Below are 22,433 nucleotides of genomic sequence, written 5' to 3'. Positions count from 1 at the left end.
AACAAAGGTATTCTGTGTCTTTTCTGGAGGAGGTAAAGTAGGTCAGGAGAAGTGCCTCCCAAATACTTCTCAAAAGATGTTCACTCAGCAGGAGGCATGGGGACAATTAGATCTCCGGAACCCAAAGTACAAGGAAGAAAAAGTAATGGAAGCAGGTTATAGATCCTAAGATAAAGAAGGTATGTGAAAGCTTTCCAAGCTATTGTGGAAAAGGGACAAGAGAATCAATCAGGAAAATGAAGTTTGGGAATGGCATTTAGATCTGGGTCTTAGTTCTTTGTGTTTATGGGAACTATATGCATGTGAGAGTCACGTGAAGAACTTGCTGAGACTTTGGAAGCATCAGCCTGCTGTCGAAACAGTGGATCAATGTTTAGAAGAAGAGGCCTGAGCACTGGCCTGGTGTGAGAGGTCCCAGATGAATCTCACGTGCAGCCAAGTTTGGGGAAGCATCTCCAGGAGACAGGGTACAAATGCTTGGAGCAAGAGAAATGAAGACGGATGAGACCAGGTGGGGCATTGCCTTAAAATATGGTAAAAATGTGTTCTTTACTTCAGCAGCACTAAGGGGACAATGAAAGATTTTTAAAGAAGGAGACTGCTTCAAAGTTTTCTTTGTAATTAATGTTCCTTACAGTCTGTCTCAGTGAAAAGAACATCAGCAGATGAAAGATCTTGGTACAAATCTCATCCTTCCCCGAGTAACTCAATATTTAGATTCTGTGATTCAATATTTAAACTCTCTAATCCATAGGTGTCTCATAAATATGACAATTAAAATATCTATCATATTATTTGTGGTAAATGTAAGAAACAAAATATTTAGATTGCATTTAAGTTGTGTGTTTGGTGGGCACCTTAATCCTACCTGCTGATTTTTGCAACAAAGAAGATCAGGATTTATAAAGAAACTTTGATATGAGTGATGTTCCATGCCAATTTATTGGAAAACCCAAATCTAATACGTGTAGAAAATCCTCCATTATTATAGTGAAGCAAATTTTATGCCTACCCTAGCACTTTCAACTGTCTAGATGGACATCATCAGAGATACCCGTGCCAAATGTTCCTGATACAGAACATTTGCTGGAAAAGGTCTCTTGGAAAGGGAGGTGTGTATTAAATAGGGAAACAAAAAAATTGTGGACATGATTACAAGAGTGCATAACTTCTACATAACAATAAAGTTCCTCCATTCTTTAAATTATGTAGAAGGAAATGAGAAGGAGGTGGGGCATGAAAAATGGTGAAATGAGACAGACATCATTACCCTATGTACAAGTATGATTACGCGAATGATATGATTCTACGTTGTGCACAACCATAGAAATGAAATGATGTACCCCATTTGTGTACTATGAACCGAAATGCAGTCTGTAAAAAATAAAAATAATAAATAAATAATTTTTAAAAAAGAGTGCATAACTATTTTTTCTGGGACATTCCTGAATAGAAGAGGCTTGTTGTAGTGGCCCGTATTATCTGACATGTGAGGATATGTTTGAGAGGAAAGTAAAAAGGCTTATTTACTTCTCTACTGAAAAAGATATACAGTGAAGTGCACAGAGACTAGTTGAAGAGAAAACCTCTGGACTACAGAGGAAAGATCTCATTGATGAACGGGATTTATCTACAAATCAAATAAGACTATGCCAGCAAGATCAAAAGTCCAGAAGAAAGCGTGCCCATTCTCATGTCAAATTCACACAAATAGACTGATTAATTCACAAAGTCATACGCCTTTTCAATCCAGATACTCAAGTACCAGACAAAGAGCTAACATTTGGGCCTCTGAGGAATTTATGATCTGAATAAAAAGGATGAAGGAAGGTCAATCAAAAGTTTAGATCTGCCAGGCATGGTGGTAGTCTCCTGTTATCCCTGTGTCTTGGAAAGTTATAGCAGGAGGATCTCAGACTCAAAGCCAGCCTCAGCAAGGTAGCAAAACTATGTCTCATGATAAAAAATGCAAAAGGCTGCAGATGAAGATCAGTGCCCTGCATTCAATCTAAAAAAAGCCAAACATTCAATTACAAGGTACTGTATTTCCTCACCAAATGACAAATTTTAGATATTTTTAAACTTGTGGTGTTTTACTTTATTATAGCTAAAAAATGGAGCTAATATGTACTTAATAAGATCTTCATAGAACTAAGTTAAATTAGCATGTGGGATGTGGCAAGCTGACTCACAGCTTGTGTGGGAGCCATAGTGGTAGATTTTTATTCATTAATGAATACTAACTTGCACCAGCACACTGGGCACACCTACAGGTCAGTGACGATATCTGCTTTTACTTATAGAATTTCCCTGAACATTATATGTAGGGTCTGATGCATAGTAGGAGTTTAAGAAGAATCTTGAATAAAAGTAAAAAGAACATATGTGTGAACTGTCTAACATTCATTGAATAATGTTTTGATGTACGTCCTATATAATAAAGAATATGAAACCAAATGAATACATTTTTGAAATGTGCCTTGAAAAGTGGATATTCTAATGGACACTTTGACTACAAATAATTACTAGATATGTAAATGAATATATAATTCTTTTAGAGTCTAAATTTTTTTTTACTGAAAAGGAAAGCAGGCCTGACATGGTACATATGGCAGATTGTAGTCATCTTTCAGTATTTGATTCATCTCTGGCTTTCACCCAATATTTAAATGAATGTTTGACAACTCAGTAAAGCTGCTTCTTATTGGTTGCGAGACAAGAAGTAGAAACACATCAATCCTGGCTGACAAATGGTTGTCCTAGATTGACTAAATGAGTTGCCTGACATTCCAGGGTCACCAATCTCTTTCTTAACAAATTTGTGAGACAGAAAGAAAATATAAATTGTTTCGTTCAAGTCTGAGAAATCTCACAGTATATTTGAATCTATTATGCAATGCATTCAATTATAAAAATGTCCTATGCCTTAGTAGTTAAGTCTGTATTTCCTAACATTTTCTAATCCTAAAATTCTAATATTAACCAAAAATTACTCGTGAATTCCAGTTTTAGATACTGCTCCTAGAGGTTATTTTTGGATTATTTACGATAAAGAATATTCCAGGTACATATTTTTGATAAACACTTGGATAATCATCTTTTAAAATGTTTAGTTACAGTTAACCGAAAGTGTTCGTGTATCTTTACCCACTGCCCAACAAAGATTTTTAATTAAGATGAATTTATTTAATAGTTGAGTAAAATATCCGTAATTGTAAATTACACTAGATTTTATATTATCAAACACAAAATTAAAATAATAGTTTTTCAAACTATCACTGAATAACTGAACACAAGGAATAAAAATCCTTCAATCATAGGTTTACAGGTTGGAAAAAATTCTTCAATATCCTGTGTTCCATCTGTGTACCATAGAAGAAATCACTGGTTGTCTAAGAATTGAAGGCCCTGGTTGAGAGGATTCCATTTGATTGTAGGATCCACCACAACATGGGATTACCATGGAAGCCACATGAATGCACAGTTCAGGCAAAGTTCAGCACACATCACAATGATAAAACTTTAAATGTCCTTTACTTTCTCTGTAAATAAAAACAGAAGAAAAATAAGTTATTGAAAGAACATTTTAAATTCCCTGAATATTGCATAAAATGCTTCTTAATGAGGAGGACATGAACTCAGAGCAGTTTGGAGAATCTCTGCTCCTCTTCTGCAGGCAGCTGGGCCCTACCCATTGCCCAGCCTTGCAGGAGTCTCTTCCCTGATCTGGGTCACTGGACTCTTTCTACATGCCCAGTCCTGACTCAGTCTTGGGACTGGCACAGGCTCAAAGAAGGAGAAAGTTAGAGATCCAGTAGTTCTCTAGAAGGAGAAGCCAATTTGGGGACTGAATGTATAATTCTATGGAAGGAAACACTTGTGAGAGAAAATGTGGAGGCAGCAGGTGGGCTGGTTGCATCTTTAAAATGCAAACTCCCTCTGAGTGAAGGAGCAGGAAGGAAGACTGGGTGAGGTGTCCTAGACTGCACTGTACTCAAGGAGGATGTGTAGGCTGTCACTACATTTTAGGAGACAAAATGGATTCTCAGAGAAAGACCTGCAGAGTATTAGACCCAATCGTGATGAATTTCAGAGTTCTGTAGTTAAGTTTCTTATTCAATTATGGTCCCTGTATCTTCGAGCTACCTCATGGAAATTATAATTCAGCATCTGGACTTTGTAATTACATTATATTGGTCACCAGTCTACCATTAGTAATTCACGATGATTAAATTAAAGTAAATTAATTGATGTGTACATTTTCAGAATATCTAGTAGAGTTATGCTGAGAGGTCTTATACAAAGAGGCTTTTATAAATGAAAACTTCAAGGAAAGGTACAAATGTGTTCCTGTGGCTTTTACAGAGATAGTTATTTTCTGTATATGTTATGCCAAGGTCATCAGAAATATGGGTTTTCCTGTCATTTTTTTGATGGTTTCTTCATCATTTTGGAAGAGCCAATATTTAACCTATTGTTCTTTTGTTTTTTCATTGCATAAAACACACATATTTCTGTGAATCTGGCCATCAGTTCCACAGATTGGCAGTGTTTCTCTGCTGCACATTATGTGCACACTTTGCATACACACCACAGTCTGGTCATTAAATATAAAGAGAACATAAAGAGAACACAGAAGCTATTGGATAATCATCTTTTCAAAAATAGTTCTTATTCTTCATACAAATGCCACATACAAAAATGGAATAAATATATTCAATATTAATATTTAAAATATACATTGAGGTACATACAACCCAATTAAATATGAATTATTATTGGCGTATTTTTACGTACTCAATATTATTTTTAGAAACCATACAAATGAATGATTATATTTTTATAATTGAGCTATCCTACCCCAACATCTCTTCACATTCAGGTCAATTCACATACATTATTTTATACTATAAGGAATTATAAATCTATTTTTTAAATTTGTATTCTCCTTTCTCAATAATTTCAATACACAAGTATTTATCTACATATGTATTTCTGCACATATGAGGTATATATAGGTACAGCTACAAATATAATTTTTTAGTGTTGGTCATGTTGATAATTTACAAAAATAAACAATATTGTATATTCTGCTGAACCTGCTTTTTGAAATTCTTTGTGACCTCTATCTACTTAGTTACTTAGCACTATGGTTCATTTTCTTCACCTCTCTATAATATTACATTGCATGAATCTATGGAAATTATTTAATACACTCTTAAATATATAACTGGTTGGGGTTATTTAAACCTTCTTTCCTTATTAGAATAAAAAAATTTCCACTTTAAATATCCCTTAAGATATATTTGATGATTGTGTATAATAAGGCAATACCCATTAATAGAATTTTTGAATAATGAGATATTTGTACCTTCATATTGTTGGGAAGGCTATATATCATGACCTTTGTGTACTAATAATTCAGGGTTTTGTGATGCTTTCTGTTTTGTTTTTTTACTTTTGGGAGGGTCATTCTAGCACAATTTTGTTTAATTAAATTTGCCTTTAAAACTTACAATATGAAAAAGACCTTTTTAAACTTCCACATTCATCAATATGAACTTACCTCATTGAAAAGCCTTGGAAGTGCAATGGAAAAATTTTCAACCTGCACACCAAAGAAAATAAAAAATAAGAAGAGGTAAGAAAGCATCACATTGTCTATGGTGGGAAGCACCCACATTTCCTAGTAGCATAAGACTATGCTGAAAATCACTTATTATGCCATATATGAAATGAAATAATACCAAGAAGCTAATTAGGATTCAATTAATTACTATTAAGCACTAATATTTTGACTCTACCCAATATCTCATAGTTACTTTATTCTGAAACTGATGAGCTACCTTGAGCTTTAAGTAACATAAGTCGTCAATGGAAGGATCAATGGGTTCTCTCATTATGCAAGGCCTTGGCTTAGAGGACTTAGAGTTGGAAAATGACAAATGAAATTGTCAAGGAATATCAGATCTAGAAGACATCATTACTACCCATTCTTTGCATTTAACAACTATGGAATCTGACCTCCAAAATGGAAAAAAAAAAAGAGCTAATATCTTTATCAAACAATAAAAAAAAATCTAATGTCTTCTGCCTATGATTTTACTTATTTATTTCTTTTAAGGAGCAGAATCTTGCTGTGTTGCCCAAGCTGTCCTTGAACTCCTAGGCTTAAGGAATCCTCCCACCTTAGGCTCTTGAATAGTAGAGACTATGGGCACACAGCACTGCACTTTTCAAAGATGTGAAATCAGAAAAGGCAACTCACTGATGTGATTTTACAAAAGCATTTGTAACATGCCTGGTTTGTCTCACCAGCTTATGGTTTACAAATGCAATTAAACCAACTTGAATTGCAATAGCTGCCTTCTGCATTTCCTGCTTCACCCAAGATTGAAAAATTCATTCACCAGAATAAAAAGGAAATGCCAAGGCAATAATGAAAATATCTTTGATCCACAATGATAAGAAAGACATTTTATCAAGTCTATGGAAAAAACCTTCAGGAATGAATGTTATTAACACATTTCCAAATGAAAGTAATGGTAAAGGAACTATTCCACATCCCTCCCATAATTAGATTCTTAATTATAGTGGATTCTTTTTCCTTTTTTCTTCCCCAAGCCTCAGGATCAGCATGACATAACGTAAAACAGAAGACCTCCAAGAGCCATGAGGGAAACTCCAAGAAAGTCTTTTTCACACATTTAAGAAGGAGCTGTTTATTCTACCCACTCTTGGCTCAGTCCAGAAGGAGCCTGGCTGCATTTGAGGAATTATCCACATCAGAATCTCAAAACATGAACAGCTATTTCAGGAAAGAAGGATTTGGACAAGTCCTTATACTGAGACTGACTCCAGGATACTCCTCCAGAATCCCTGGTTCACCTATCTGATGCAGAGAACAAAGGACAGGAGTCAACAGCTCTGAAAGCTATGACTCTTCTGTTACCCTCTCTATCTCAGCCACCTCCATCCAGTTGAGAAGTCTCCCTTGTTGATCTGTTAGTGAAGTGCTTGATGGAGATAAGACACATGGCCCAGCATGATAAGACACATGCATTTTGTGTTCCCGTTCTAGGCTGTAGAGTAGCTCATGAGACACACATACCTCTCATCAGTTCCCTCAGCAAGAGGTTTAGAACATTTTGATCTTATGTATTCAGAAATACGGGAAGGGAGAGAGAAGAAAATGAGTACTTAGAGATCCTAGGATGAAGAGATATGAAAGTTTTCCAAGCTACTGAGATAGAAAGAGCAAATGAACAAAATAAGAAATAGAAAAATGAATTTTGGGAATTATAATTGGACATAGGCCTAGGTCTTTACTATTCTGCAACATCAGAAAGGCATTAGACTTAATTGGAAATTTGTTTATTTTTTTATTGCTTTTTAATATGCATTATAGTTATACATAATATTGGGGTTCATTTTGACATAAGCATATCAAAATGCATTCTACTGTAATGTATAACTAATTAGAACAATTTTTTTAAAAATCTGCACTTAAATAATGTGCTATAGTTACAGTCCTCACCTTAATCTATCCTGTCTTTCATAGAGAGAATAAAGCTATGATTTAGAAAACAATCTTCAAGTTGAAAACGTTCCATGAAAATACAGTGGACATGACATTTGAGAGAAAATTAAAATAAATCCTACCTGGAGATCATTGTTAATCCTTTTATTCCATACATTGGCCTTTTCTGTTTACATATATTCATAAGCAGAAAGCAAAAGCAAAAAAAGACCATCATAATTTTCAACAGGCCAAGTGTGGCTTAAATTATGCATACATTTTTTTATTTTTAAATTTATTTTTAACAGATACATAAAATATCAAAATTATATACATATATATAAATGGGGTAGTATGATGTTTTGATATGTACATATAAAACATTTCTCAGTTTCTTATGGTGCAAAATTAGGAATCATTCTTGCTTTGTGAAATACACAGTATGCAGTTGCTATTTTTTTTTTTTTTTTTTTTTTTTTTTGCAGTGCTGGGGATTGAACCCAAGGCCTTGTGCTTGTGAGGCAAGCACTCTACCAACTGAGCTATCTCCCCAGCCCCTGCAGTTGCTATTTTTATCACCCTATTCAGGAACAGAACAACAGACCTTCTTATTCCTTTCTAATTGTAACTTAGTACCTATTGATCAATCTCTGCATCCCTCCTCTATCCCTATAGATTACTACTATTTTAAGTAATACATGATAATGAGATATATATATATATATATATATATATATATATACTGATATATATACTGATATATATATACTGAAGGGTAAAGTGCAACATCTGTATAGACAGAGATAAAATGTGTAATGATTAGATCAGGATAATTAGCATATCTATCACTTCAGAATTTTATCACTTATTTGTGTTGGGAACATTCAAAATTCTCTTTACTAGCTCTTTTGAAATATTTGATTAATTACTGTCAGTCATAGCCAATCTGCTGTGCTATATAACATTAGAAGTTTTTCCTACTCTATGACTGACTGCTCCCCTGTACCACATAGGTATCTTCTCTCCAGTCTCCCCACCCACCTGCCCTCGCCCACACCCGTACACTTCCAAGGCACTAGTAACCACTATTCTGTTCTGTTACTTTGGGATCCACTTTGGCCTGGTTTGTAGGAATGGGTCCAGTAAGATGTGTGGGGAAGCTGCTTGTCTGCTTCATAGGACCCTAAGAGGATGTTTTACAGGGGGCTACTCCAGCAGCAAGTGCTTTGGATGTCTATTGTCTGAATGCTGATTCCCAGGGACCTCCTGCTTATGCTTTCCTTACAAGGTCCCTCTTGTTTCATAGTTGATCTCGCCATGCTTTGTGCTTGATTTTCTCTTTATAAGGCCATCGTGTATCTTCTTGCTCTGCAAAATCTCTGCCACTTCCTCACTGCACTCCTGTGTTCTGCCTCAAACACTCCAGTGAAATTGCTGCTGATCTTTGGTGTGGTCATCTTGTTGTAGAGGGAAGCATTCCAGGCATCTCTAACCAGCTAGCATCACCAGAATAATATCATCCACATATTATTAAAGCTCCTTTTCTATGATTTAAATCCAATCCAGACTTGTGTTAGAGTGATCATCATCTAAAAGGTAGATAATAACCAATGTTGGTGAGAATGTGGAGGGAACTGGAACCCCCGTATGACCCTAGTAGGAAGGTAAGGTGATATAGCTGCTGTGATGGCTAATTCTGGTGTTCAGCTTGACTGAACTGAGGGATTCCTAGCCAGGTGGTAAAGCATACTCCCAGGTGTGTTTGTGAGAGGTTTCAGGGAAGGCTGACTTGTCAGTCAGTGAAATGAGTGAGACATACCCATCCTGAATGTGGACAGCCCACCTGATAGGCTAGGGTCCCTGATGGAATGCAAAACTGGAAAAAGGGGGATACTAAATCTTAGTTGCATTCTTCCAACCCGTGGAGGTAACTTTTTTGCTGCTGTTATCCATAAATATCAGATTTAAAGTTGTTCAGCTTTTGAATGCAGACTCTAGCATGTAACGCAGACTAAATTGGTTTATAAAAAGAATAAAATGTTCAGTTTTCTATTCAAATTCCCTTTTATCACCAAACCTCAGATTTTAAATATCTTTAAATTTCCTGTATCTCTTTTTCAGTAGGTCTAAAAAAAGAGCTAAAGTCTACCTAACAAGATCATTATAAGAACTAACTTAATGTGTTGAATGTTGTTCACAGAGCTTTATTGAGAACACTAATAATATAAAGGGGAAATTTCACTCATTTAAATAAATGAATAATAACTTCAATCTGTACATTGAAGTTCCTAGAGAAGAGTGACTATCTTTATTTTGATTACCATTTTATCCCTAGTATTTGACCTAGAGTCTGGCATATGGTAAACCTTTATTTAAAGTTTACTGCTAAGAAAGAATGCATACATGAATATGCTAGAGTTCACTAAAGGATTTTTATACAAGTCATCTGCAAAATAATTTAAAAGGTAATGCAATTGGCTGTATGCATTTTTGTAATGTCACTTTACAAATTAACATTCTAACAAATATTTTCTTTAAAAGGGATATTAAAGACTTTAAATCTTTAAATAATTATATAGCGACCCCCCCACTATTACTCTTTACATGTAAAAATATGAATTGAAAACACAGCATTCTTGGTGTACCACATGTTACAGAATGCTAGCTGTCTTCCAATAGTCAACCCACACTTCTGTAATTACATTAAAGGTTTAAATGAGAATGAGCCTTTGGAAACATAGTTAAATCTTGTTCCTAGTGGCTAGAAGATGGAGACAACTGGAGAAAGATCTTTGCTGGCACAAGCCCAAGAATGATATCCTAGGTTAATGAAGCCATTGCTACCTGTCATCCCATGATCCCTCATTTACCTTTCAATGGATTTGGGACAAAAAGTAATTTTTTTATTTTACCAAGCCTCATACATCTTATATTATCTTTCTCCAGATTCTGCAACTCATTCAATTTTGGATATATCATTAATCATAGAGTCTAAATCAGTATTGCCTAAGGTTTACAATCATAATGCTAACCTGAAATACTTCTTAGATTTTCAATGGCCCAGAATCTCTCCTGGGAAGTTCTGAATCTTTAGAACGAAGTATCTGTGTTTTTTATAAATACTCAAATAATGTAATATTTGGTCATGTTTGGGAAATAGTTATATGACTATAGGTACCAAAAAGTTCATATGCCCTAAGCTATACCCCATTTGTATAAATTTTAATAAATAAAATAACACCATTTAACATTTTATGGAGCGAAACATTTAGGGATTTAAATTGTACTTTTATGTTATGAAGCATAAAATTGGAAAATCTGTTTTTCAAAGTGTCATTTCATTATTGAACATAGAAAATAAAGGCCTTGAAATTTAAATTATACAACCTTAGAGTTGGAAAGAACATAGATTGTCCTATGTTCCATCTGGTTCATATAGGAGAATTCCCCTGGTCTTCTGTGAATGGAAGTCTTTGAGCATTAAACTCTTACTGTTTGCAGAATCCATTGTGAAATGGCATCCAATAAAACCCATAGGAATATGTAACTCTAGGAAAATATTACTATCTGCCATATGAGCAAACTCAAATTTGTCATTGCATTTTCTGTTGAATTAGAGAAAAAGAAAAAAAGAGAATCATTAAAATAATACATTAGATTCTCTGGGGTAATTTATTTGCTTCTAAATCAGGAGGATTGAACCTGAGGATGATGGGGAAGCTGTGCTCCACTTCTTCAGGAGAAAGGCCACCTGCTCCTTAACCCCACAGATGTTTTCTTTCCAATGTGGAGACACTCAACCCTAGCTACACACTCAGTCATTACTTGGGCTTCTGATGATACCTAAGATGGGTGGCGTTATGAAGTGGTTTATTCCAGGTCTTACAAGAGGCAGACATAATTTTGGAAGCAATTTGGCAAAGATTTCATAATAGGAAACACCTATGTAAGAAAATGGGGCATAAGATAGAGGAGATTGGTAAACCTTTAATGACCAACTGGTTCAGGGTGAAGGAGAGAGCACAGAGAGTCCAGGCTGGAGATACCCTGCATTCTCAGTATGGTCTGGAAGGACATCACAGTTTCCAGAGACAAAATCGACAACAACATAGTTCCTTTCTAGCATCAAGGACCGATTGCCCATGGTAGACTTTGGGAATGCAGAGTCATTCTCATTCTTGCTCAGTTATGCTGCCTTGCTGGAAGTCTTCAAGACTGACTCTCATGGAATCACAGAGATCTGTTCAGCATCATGGCTCTAGAAATATAGCACACTAGCTACTGAGTCTGCTGTTAGTATTAAATTAATTGGTTTATACATTTACAGAACATCCAGCATGGCTATGTTGATAATTCAAATACTATGTTCAGGAATAATCATTTCAAGGGAAGGTAGAAGTGTGTACCCTTGGTTTATACAAAACTATTAGAGGTATTTTCATGATATGCTGTACCAAGATTATCAGCAATATGAGTTTTCCTATTATTTAGTGATGATTCCTTTATTACTTTAGAAGAACAGATATTTACTATTATGCTCTTACTTCAATGCAGTGCAGAAAATACACGTATTGCAATAAGTCATTAGTTGCACAGATTGGAAAATATTCTTTTGTACAAATATTTCAAAAATGATCATACCCCTGCAGTCTGACTTTAAAATAGATGAAGAAAAAGTTTATTAGATAGTGAACATTTGGCTACAATCTTCTTAAATCTTAATAGGCTATGCCATACATCCAAACTGAGAAAGACATAATCTATATTTAGGCTTAAAGACCTATATTTATGGACCCATAGTCCAATAAATAATAAAATATTTTCAATATTTTTATAAATGCCTTTTATTAAGAAAGGTCATACAACTGGCTTTATGTGGTTTTATAATGTAGTCAGCACCTCCAATCATCCATGACCTTCCCTTCTCAGGTCACCACTCCCTCACTCCCACCACACCAACAGGAAATCACCAAACTGGATGCTATGTTTGATAGTACCTGCCTCCCTTTTAAATTTCTCTCATAACAATGCATACTTTCACTCTATCTTTCATGGATTTGTATTTGCTAATTCACACAAAAAACATATAGCTGTATATATTCTTGTATGACTTGTTTTTTTATAAATCCTCATGGCAAATATATATATATATATATAATATATATAAATATAATATAGATAGATATTTAGAGCCATAGCACATTTATTTTCACCTACATTTAGTGTTCAACTATGTGAATATACAGAAATAATTAACATTTTCTTCCTAAAAATTGATAATATGGGTGGTACTTTCTTTCCTTTTGCTTTGCTGGGATGAACAATTCTACTTTCAGTATACCTTTACATATCTCAGTGTTGTAGACAACAGCAAATAACCGTCAACAATTAGAATTTTGTATAGAACAAATTCATTGTAACTCCGTGCAGACAATGTCAATCTGTTTTCCTAATGCTTGCTATATGGGCTACTTGATCTTGATGTATACATATTTTTAGTTTTTGAAGAATGGATCTTTAATTTTTTGTTTGGCCAATTTTGCTGTGTTTGGAACACTGAAAACGGTTTTAAAGTTTACATTTTTCAAATTTCAAATGAACTAGTAATAACATACCCAATTCTTGTGTGGTTTTAAAATAGCAGTTTTTGCAATCAAAGAACCATTTTAAAAGGTAAGAGTTCCATACATACAATGATTGAAGAAATTCATGCAATTTACCTACTCAAGAAACTGCTACCAAAAAGATGATAATTTATGCCAGTAGCAAAAATTAAAATTCTCAAATACATCCAAATTTTAAAGTTAATACCCAAATTAGTATGACTCTATGAAAAATAGTGCCATGTATTATTTTCAATAATTTCTACCCTTCTATATAAAGGTACTCATTCTTAAGAGATTTAGAGAAGAGACACTTCTCTGGGATAGAAGAAGATGACCTTTATGAAGTTATTTAACTATGAACCAATTCTGCTCTAATATCAGGATATTGTTCAATATCTAACTTCTGCTATATTCTGAAATTCATCGACTGCCTTGAGCTTTAAGATAAAAGTATGAGTGAGTTAGATGCAGTGGTGCGTGCCTATAATCCCAGCAGCTCAGGAGACTGAGGCAGGAGGATTGTAAGTTCAAAGCCAGCCTCAGCAATTTAGCGACACCCTAAGAAAGTAGTGAGACCCTATCTCAAATTTAAAAAAAAAAAAAAATATTTTAAAGGGGGTCTAGGGATGTGGCTCAAGAGTTTCTGGATTCAATTCCTGGTGAAAGAAAGAAAGAGAGAGAAAGAAAGAAGAAAGGGAGGGAGGAAGGAAGGAAGGAAGGAAGAGAGAGAGGGAGGGAGGGAAGAAGGAAGGAAGAGAGGGAGGGAGGAGGGAAGAAGGAAGGGAAAGAAAGAGAGAGTTTTTTCCTTACATAAGGCCTTGAATTCACAGACTCAGAATTGATAGCTAAGAAATAACTGTAAAATTGGAAACTCCAGCAATACCATATATAGAAGAGATTATCCCTTTCCTGCACTTTGCATTTAACAAATTTTGAATCCAATCTCCATAAAACACCAACAGTAAAAAGTTAGTTGAAGTCCTATAGTACAGCAATGAACAAAGAACTAAATTCTACTGCTCACTGTGAACCAGCATTCTGTCTCTACTTCTCTAACATGGAAAATAAGAAGAGATTCATGGATGCAATATTTTAAAAGAATTTATAGCATTCTGTTATTTCATAGTTTAAGAACTTCGAACCCAATTACTTATTTTTCTTATTTTTTACAGACTGCATTTGGATTCATTGTACACAAATGGGTACATCATTTCATTTCTTTGGTGGTGCATGATGTAGATTCATACCATTCATGTAATCATACATGTACATAGGGTAACAATGTTTGTCTCATTCCACCATTTTTCATACTCCTGCTCCCTCTTATTTCCCTCTATATAATCTAAACCTCTTCCATTCTTCTCTCATCCCTCACCCCAAACCCTCTACCCCCATTATATATCATCATCTCGAACTCAATTTTTTTTAAGAAAGCACTCCATTCCTAAGGAATATATGATATGTTCCACCCAGAACCAGAAAATTTACTCACCAGAATAAGGAGAAAATGCCAACTTGATGAAAGTAGATTTGATCCATAATGAGAATAAAGACACTTGATCAAGCCTCTGGAAGAAATCCTTCAGAACATTAGTTACAATGGCACAGGGGCACATTGCCAATTTCCGAAGGCAAATGGAATCCAGGGCCCAAATTTAGGAAGTTTCTTACTTGCAAATAAACTCCAATCCCCCAGATTCCTAGCTAAAGTAACTGATTTCCTCTCTTTCTGCAAAGACCTTACTAGAGATGTGATAGAAAGCCCAAGGCAATCCTCTGTGAAAACATGAGAAAGAGCTTAGGACTCCCCCAAATCTTTGGATAGGCCCACAAAGAGCCTGACTGCATTTCCATTTGAAATTGTGTCTTCTTTAGGAAAATAGGAATCACTATTTATTTTTTTAATAATTTAAATATTATTTTAATAATATTTTAAATAGTATTTTGATTCATTGTAAACAAATGGGGTACAACTTGTTTCTCTGGTTGTACATGAACTAGAGTCATACCATTTGCATAATCATACATTTGCAAAGGGAAATGATGTTTGTCTCATTCTGTTATTCTTCCTTCCCCGCACCCCTCCCACTCCTCTTTTTCCTCTATACGATTCATTCTTCCTCAATTCTTGCCTCCCTCCACCACCCATTGTGTATCAACATCTGCTTATCAGAGAGATCATTCGACCTTTGGTTTTGTGATTGGCTTATTTCACTTAGCATGATATTCTCCAATTTCATCCATTTACCTGCAAATGCCATAATTTCATTCTTCTTTTTGATGGAGTAATATTCAAGTGTGTATACATACCACAGTTTCTTTATCCATTCATCAATTGAAGGGCATCTAGGTTGGTTCCATTATCTAGCTATTGTGAATTGAGCAACTATGAACATTGATGTGGCTGCACCACTGTAGTACGCTGATTTTAAGTCCTTTGGGTATAGGCCAAGGAGTGGGATAGCTGGGTCAAATTGTGGTTCCATTCCAAGTTTTCTAAGGAATCTCCACACTGCTTTCCAGAGTGGCTGCACTAATTTGCAACCCTACCATCAATGTATGAGTGTACCTTTTTCCCCACATCCTTGCTAACATCCTTGCTATTGTTGCTTGTATTCTTGATAATCTCCATTCTAATTGGGATGAGATGAAATCTTAGGATAGTTTTGATTTGCATTTCTCTTGTTACTAGAGATGTTGAACATTTTTTCATATATCTGTTGATCGCTTATAGATCTTCTTCTGTGCATTGTCTGCTCATTTCCTTAGCCCATTTGTTGAATGGGTTATTTGTATTCTTGGTGTAAAATTTTCTGAGTTCTTTATAGATTCTGGGGATTAGTGCTCTACCTGAAGTATGTGCGGCAAAGATTTTCTCCCACTCTGTAGGCTCTCTCTTCACATTGCTGATAGTTTCCTTTGCTGAGAAAAACCTTTTTAGTTTGAATCTATACCAATTATTGATTCCTGCTTTTATATCTTGTGCTTTGGGGGTCATGTTAAGGAAGTCTGGTCTTAAGTTGACACGATGAAGATTTGGACCTACTTTTTATTCTATAAGATGCAGGGTCTCTGGTCTAATTCCAAGGTCCTTGATCCATTTTGAGTTGAGTTTTGTGCAGGGTGAGAGATAGGGGTTTAGTTTCATTCTGCTGCATATGGATTTCCAAAAACACCCAGCACCATTTGTTGAACAGGCTATCTATTCTCCATTGTATGTTTTTGGCACCTCTGTCTAGTATGAGGAAACTGTATTTGGATTTGTCTCTGTGTCCTCTATTCTGTACCATTGATCTACCTGTCTATTTTGGTGACAATATCATACCATTTTTGTTACTGTTGTCTGTAGTATAGTTGATGTTCTGGTATTTGTGATACCTCCTGCTTCACTCTTTCTGCTAAGGATTTCTTTAGCTTTTCTGGGTCTCTTGTTCTTCCAAATGAATTTCATGATTGCTTCCTCTGTTTCTATGAGGTACATAATTCAAATTTTTATTGGAATTGCATTGAATTTGTATAGCACTTTTGATAATATGGCCATTTTGACAATATTAATTCTGCCTATCCAAGAACATGGGAGATCTTTCCATCTTCTAAGGTTTTCTTTAATTTCTTTCTTCAGTGTTCTGTAGTTCACATTGTAGAGGTCTTTCACCTCTTTTGTTAGATTGATTCTCAAGTATTTTTTTTTTTTGAGGCTATTGTCAATGGGGTAGTTTTCCTAAATTTTCTTTCAGAGGATTCATCCCTTATGAATAAAAATGCATTAGATCTATGAGCATTGATTTTATATCCTGCTACTTTACTGAATTCATTTATGAATTCTAGAAGTTTTCTGGTGGAATTTTTCAGCTCCTGTAAATATAGAATCATGTCATCAGAAAATAGGGATAGTTTAAGTTCTTTTCCTGTTCGTATCCCTTTAATTTCTTTAATCTAATTGCTCTGGCTAGAGTTTCAAGAATGATGTTGAATAGAAGTGGTGAAAGAGGGCATCCTTGCCTTGTTCCAGGTTTTAGGAGGAATGCTTTCAGTTTTTCTCCATGTAGAATGATGTTGGCCAAGGGCTTAGCATAGATAGCCTTTACAATGTCGAGGAATGTTCCTACTATCCCTATTTTTTCTAGTGTTTTGAGCATGAAGGGTGCTGTATTTTTTCAAATGCTTTTTATGCATCTATTGAAATAATCATGTGATTCTTAAATTTAAGTCTGTTGATATGGTGAGTTACATTTATTGATTTCCAGAAATTGAACCAACCTTGATCCCTGGGATAAAACCTACTTGATGGTGGCGCACCATCTTTTTAATGTTTTCATATGTGATTTGCTAAAATTTTATTAATAATTTTTGCATCTACGTTCATTAAGGATATTGGTATGAAATTTTCTTTCCTTGATGTGTCTCTGTCTGGTTTTGGTATCAGGGTGATATTAGCTTCATAGAATGATTTTGGAAGGGTTCCTTCCTCTTCTATTTCACGGAATAGTTTGAGGAGTATTGAAATGAGCTCTTCTTAGAAGGTCTTGTAGAACTCGGCTGAGAATCCATCTGGTGCCAGACTTTTCTTTGTTGGGAGGCTTTTGATAACTTCTTCTATTTCATTGCTTGAAATTGATTTATTTAAATTGTGTCTATTCTTCTGATTCAGTTTGGATAGATCATATGTCTCTAGAAACGTGTTGATATCTTCGAGATTTTTCTATTTTTTTTTTTTTGAGTATAGATTTTCAAAATAGCTTCTAATTATGTTTTGTATTTCAATGTCTGTCATGATATTTCCTTTTTCATTCTGAATTTTAGTAATGTGAGTTTTCTCTGTCCTTCTCTTTGTTAGTGTGGCTAAGGGTTTATCAATTTTGTTTACAAGGAACTGTTATTTCTGACAGGAGCAATCTGAAAAAACACTCATAGCAATGCTGCACACAAGGGTTTCCTAGATTCTCCATTTGACCTACCTCACACAAAGGGATAATGGATTTAAGGACAATAGCTCTGGAAGATGTGACTATCTTGTTCACTTTTCCTCAACCATCACCTCCTGGCTATGTCTTTTATTGATCTGTGAGTGAGGAGCTTGATGGGGGTAAGACAGATGGCTCAGGGCAAATAAAATACAGAGATATTTTGTGTTCATCCTGGAGGCTGTAAAGTAGGTCATGAAAGGTGACTCCTAAATGCTTCCTGTAGATCTTCACTCTGCAGGAGACATGGGGACAAGTTGATATTATGACCTTATGAGGAGAGAGGGTAATAAGTGTAGCTACAGATCCTAAGACAGATATGTGAACTCTTTCCAAGCAGATGAATTGGAATGGACTGACAGAGGCAAGCAGGAGAAAGAAGAAAGAGTAGAAATTTTAATTCAATAAATATCAATACCTTTAGTAGTTTTAAAAACTAAATACATATGAGAATTATTTAGAGAAAGGTTAAGTTTGTTTTATGACATCCATCATTAAAACTGATTCAATTGTTAATAAATGAATGCTGATCGTTGGTATGTTTTTAGAATTTCTGGAACAGATTTAGGTGCAAGACAGGTGTAGTGGAACATATCTGTAATCCCAGCAGCCTAGGAGCCTGAGGCAGGAGGAAAACAATTCAAAGTCAGCCTCAGCAATTTAGCGAGGCCATAAGCAACTCAGTGAGATACTGTCTCAAAATAAAAAAATAAAAAGGTCTGGGGATGTGGCCCAATGGTTGAGTTTCCCTGGGTCAATTCCTGGCACAAAAAAATAAATAAAAGTAAGTAAAGATTTGACTGCAGCCAGATGTGGGAAACCCCTGGAAAACAGAAAGAATAAGATGTGAATTCTTGGGATAGGAGATAAAGGAGGATGGGGATTGAAGCGCATACCACATCAAGGGGGAACAGTCTTAAATTTTATGTTAAATAATTTAACATTTGTCACACTTCAAGTGAATCTCAGGTCACTGCTAAACCTCCTCCAAGCATTCAGTTCCTAGAATGTGGGTGTCACTCAGAAAGACACTTGCCATTCTTTCTGTATGTGCTGTCACTCAAAAGGTAGGTATCACTTGAGAAAGATGCTTGCCATGGTCATCATGCTTAGGACCAAAGAACTATCTCAGAGATCCTGCCTTCAAGGAGAAGCAGGTCATTAAACAGCTGTTGAACTTTTCTCTAAGGAATTGACTTCATTTACAACAGTTTATTAATAAGTTTAAACCCGCAGCCCTCTCAGAAACAGCAGTTGTTGTGAATAGAATTGGGAGAAGATCCATAGATCTAATGAAGATAAAGTCTAGATTCAGGTCACTAGTTTGAGGAAAAGAACTCAGATAATAGTGCTGGGAGGAGCTCTCTTGTGGAAAAAAAATAATAAACACTGACCTCAGAAACTATTCCACACAAGGTGATTCAGTTCCATTAAATTAGCTTGTAGAGAAATTGATATCCCAAGACATAGTTGTAGACAATTGAACAATTTTCTGATGATTAGTGAAACGTAACAGGCAGTTGTATTCAGAGAAAAAGTGGGAGAGCCCAAACTGTACTGCTTTCATTCATTCTAGGTGACTCTACGCATACCCAAAGTTGTGTCTCCTTCAAATGCAACAGCAGAGACTTGACATCACTGGGGGAAATGGGAGTAAACAGTGCTAAAATCACCCAGTTAGTCAGTAAATAAACAACAACCAAACAAATGAAAATAAATCTCCTATTTATTTTCTAGATTATCCAATTACCATTAGGTAATTGCAACTCCTATGCAAGACATCAGATGCTGGATTTAAAAGGAAAAAACTTCAAAGCAGTTGTTATTTTGTTCACAGAACTGCAGGAAAGTTTGGTTAAAATGGTGACAGAAGACATAATGATGATGTCACATCCAATAGAGAATGTCAATAAAGAGATAGGATTTTTCCCCTAAAAAGGTAAATAGAAATTCTGCAATTGAAAAGCACAATAATACCTGAAAGTTAAAAAAAAAAAAAAATCTATCAGAGGATCTAATAGTGACATGGCTCCCCTACAGCAGCAGTTTCCCTTTTGCTTAGCAGAAGTTCTTTTTCTGTTCTTCAATAAATCTTACCATTACTAATTCATCCTGGTCTGTGGATTGGTCTGTGAAGTCCATTCTTTTAATGCATGAGACAAGAATCCAGAAAGAAGAAGAAACTGAAGATGCACTGCTGGGGTCTTCTGCAACACTGAAGGGCATGGTCCGCCATGAAGAGCTGCAACACTTCTCGGCTAGCAGAAGCAGTGAATCGAGCAAAACTCCAGTTTCAATAGCAAATTTGAAATGAAGGAAGAATTAGTGACTTTACTAAGAGATTCATAGAAATTATGCAAGTCAAAGAACAGGAGAAGAAAAGAATGAAGGAAAATAAGCCCTCAGAGAAATATGGGACAACTTTTAAAAACATTAGCCTATGTGTAATGGTAGTCCCACAGGAGAAATTTCAGTGGGAAAAGATCAAAAGAAAGAGGAAAGAGGGAGAAAAAATGTATTTTAAAATATCATATCTGAAATATTCCCAAGCTTATTTTCCCTATGTTCATAAGTCAAAAATTTTTTTAGTAAAGAAAGACACTAGTTCATGTGCTGCAGAATGGGATGGCTTCTAGATTAAAGAACTAAGCAATGGAGTATAAGGGTGACCTCAGCTAGCTGTAGGGAAGTGGTGGTTAGGAGACATGGATTTCTGGGCAGTGACCACTGGAGAAGTGCATATTATGGCAGTATTGAGATAGAGGTGACAAGAAAGGACAAAGGACGATTTGGGACATTTTTGAGGCAAAAACAAAGACTTTTTTCCCACATGCTTTAAGCTGAATGAAAAAAAATAACATTTGAAAGTTAAAGCTGCAAACACTGGAGTTTCAAAAGATGAATAGTCAGTGTCATGGAAATGGCATTCCTGATAACATCTGCAAAATATAGCCCGTCATTAGAAAATATGGTAAGAACTTTGATATTAAGTAGCATATAAGTTGGGTCCAGAAACAAGTCGGAAGAATGTGTTATTAAAATTAAGAGCCACAATCACATTAGGAGAATCTGAAATTCTGTCTAATATAGAATCAATGAAATAGTACCTAGCACTTTTTCAAGATCTGTAACTAGAGTCAAACTGTGGCCTGTAGCCTGAAGTAGAGCTAAACTTCATTGAGGTTCAATTGCTTAGCTGTGGGGAGAAAGCAAAGCAAGAATGACCAGCAGAATATGTTCAGATAGAAAAGCCTGGGCATTAGGCATGCAGTCTATTTCTGTGGGTGGTCAAAGGAGCCACAAATCTATCATGGGATACTAGAGGTTACTGGCACCCATGGCAGAAAGTCAGGAGAATGTTTTGGAGATTAGACTGATGAGTTTTATTTGAAAGCTATTGAGAATTGCTTTAGCTATTCTGGGTTTCTTATTCTTCCAGATGAATTTCATGATTGCTTGCTCTATTTCTGTAAGGTCTGTCATTGGGATTTTAATTGGAATTGCATTGAATTTGTATAGCACTTTAGGTAGTATGGCCATTTTGACAATATTAATTCTGCCTATCCATGAACATGGGAGATCTTTCCATCTTCTAAGGTTTTCTTTAATTTCTTTCTTTAGTGTTCTGTAGTTCTCATTGTAGAGGTCTTTCACCTCTTTTGTGAGATTGATTCCCAAGTATTTCATTTTTTTCGATGCTATTGTGAATGGAGTAGTTTTCCTAATTTCTCTTTCTGAAGATTCATCACTTATGTGTAAAAATGCATTGGATTTATGAGCATTGATCTTGTAACCTGTTACTTTACTGAATTCACTTATGAGTTCTAAGAGTTTTCTGGTGGAATTTCCAGGTTCCTCTAAATATGTAATCACATCATCAGCGAACAGGGATAGTTTGAGTTCTTCTTTTCCAATTCATATCCCTTTAATTTCTTTGGTTTGTCTAATTGCTCTGGCTAGAGTCTCAAGAATGATGTTGAATAGAAGTGGTGAAAAAGGGCATCCCTGCCTTGTTCCAGTTTTTAGGGGGAATGCTTTCAGTTTTTCACCATTTAGAATGATATTGGCCATGGACTTAGTGTAGATGGCCTTCACAATGTTAAGAAATGTTCCAACTACCCCAATTTTTTCTAGTGTTTTGAGCATGAAGGGATGATGTATTTTATCGAATGCTTTTTCTGCATCTATTGAAATAATCATGTGATTCTTAACTTTTAGTCTGTTGATATGGTGAATGACATTTATTGATTTCCGGATGTTGAACCAACCTTGCATCCCTGGGATAAAACCCACTTGATCATGGTGCACTATCTTTTTAATATATTTTTGTATGTGATTTGCTAA

General features: G+C 35.4%; 1 protein-coding gene across 1 annotated transcript in view; it reads left to right on the top strand.

The window, feature by feature from the left end:
* Window positions 1-185: 185 nt before the first annotated feature.
* The window catches only part of LOC306664094 (ovomucoid-like), a 59,973-nt gene continuing 37,725 nt past the window's right edge, over window positions 186-22,433 (top strand). Inside the window, exon 1 of the mRNA XM_079144810.1 lies at window positions 186-511. The gene's annotated coding sequence lies outside the window, so the exon portion shown is untranslated. The remainder of the gene's footprint in view (window positions 512-22,433) is intronic.

The sequence above is a fragment of the Sciurus vulgaris genome, assembly GCF_902686455.1.
Source record: "Sciurus vulgaris genome assembly, chromosome: 6".
In the NCBI taxonomy this organism is placed as follows: Eukaryota; Metazoa; Chordata; class Mammalia; order Rodentia; family Sciuridae; genus Sciurus; species Sciurus vulgaris.
This window is presented reverse-complemented; position numbering and strand designations above follow the sequence as displayed.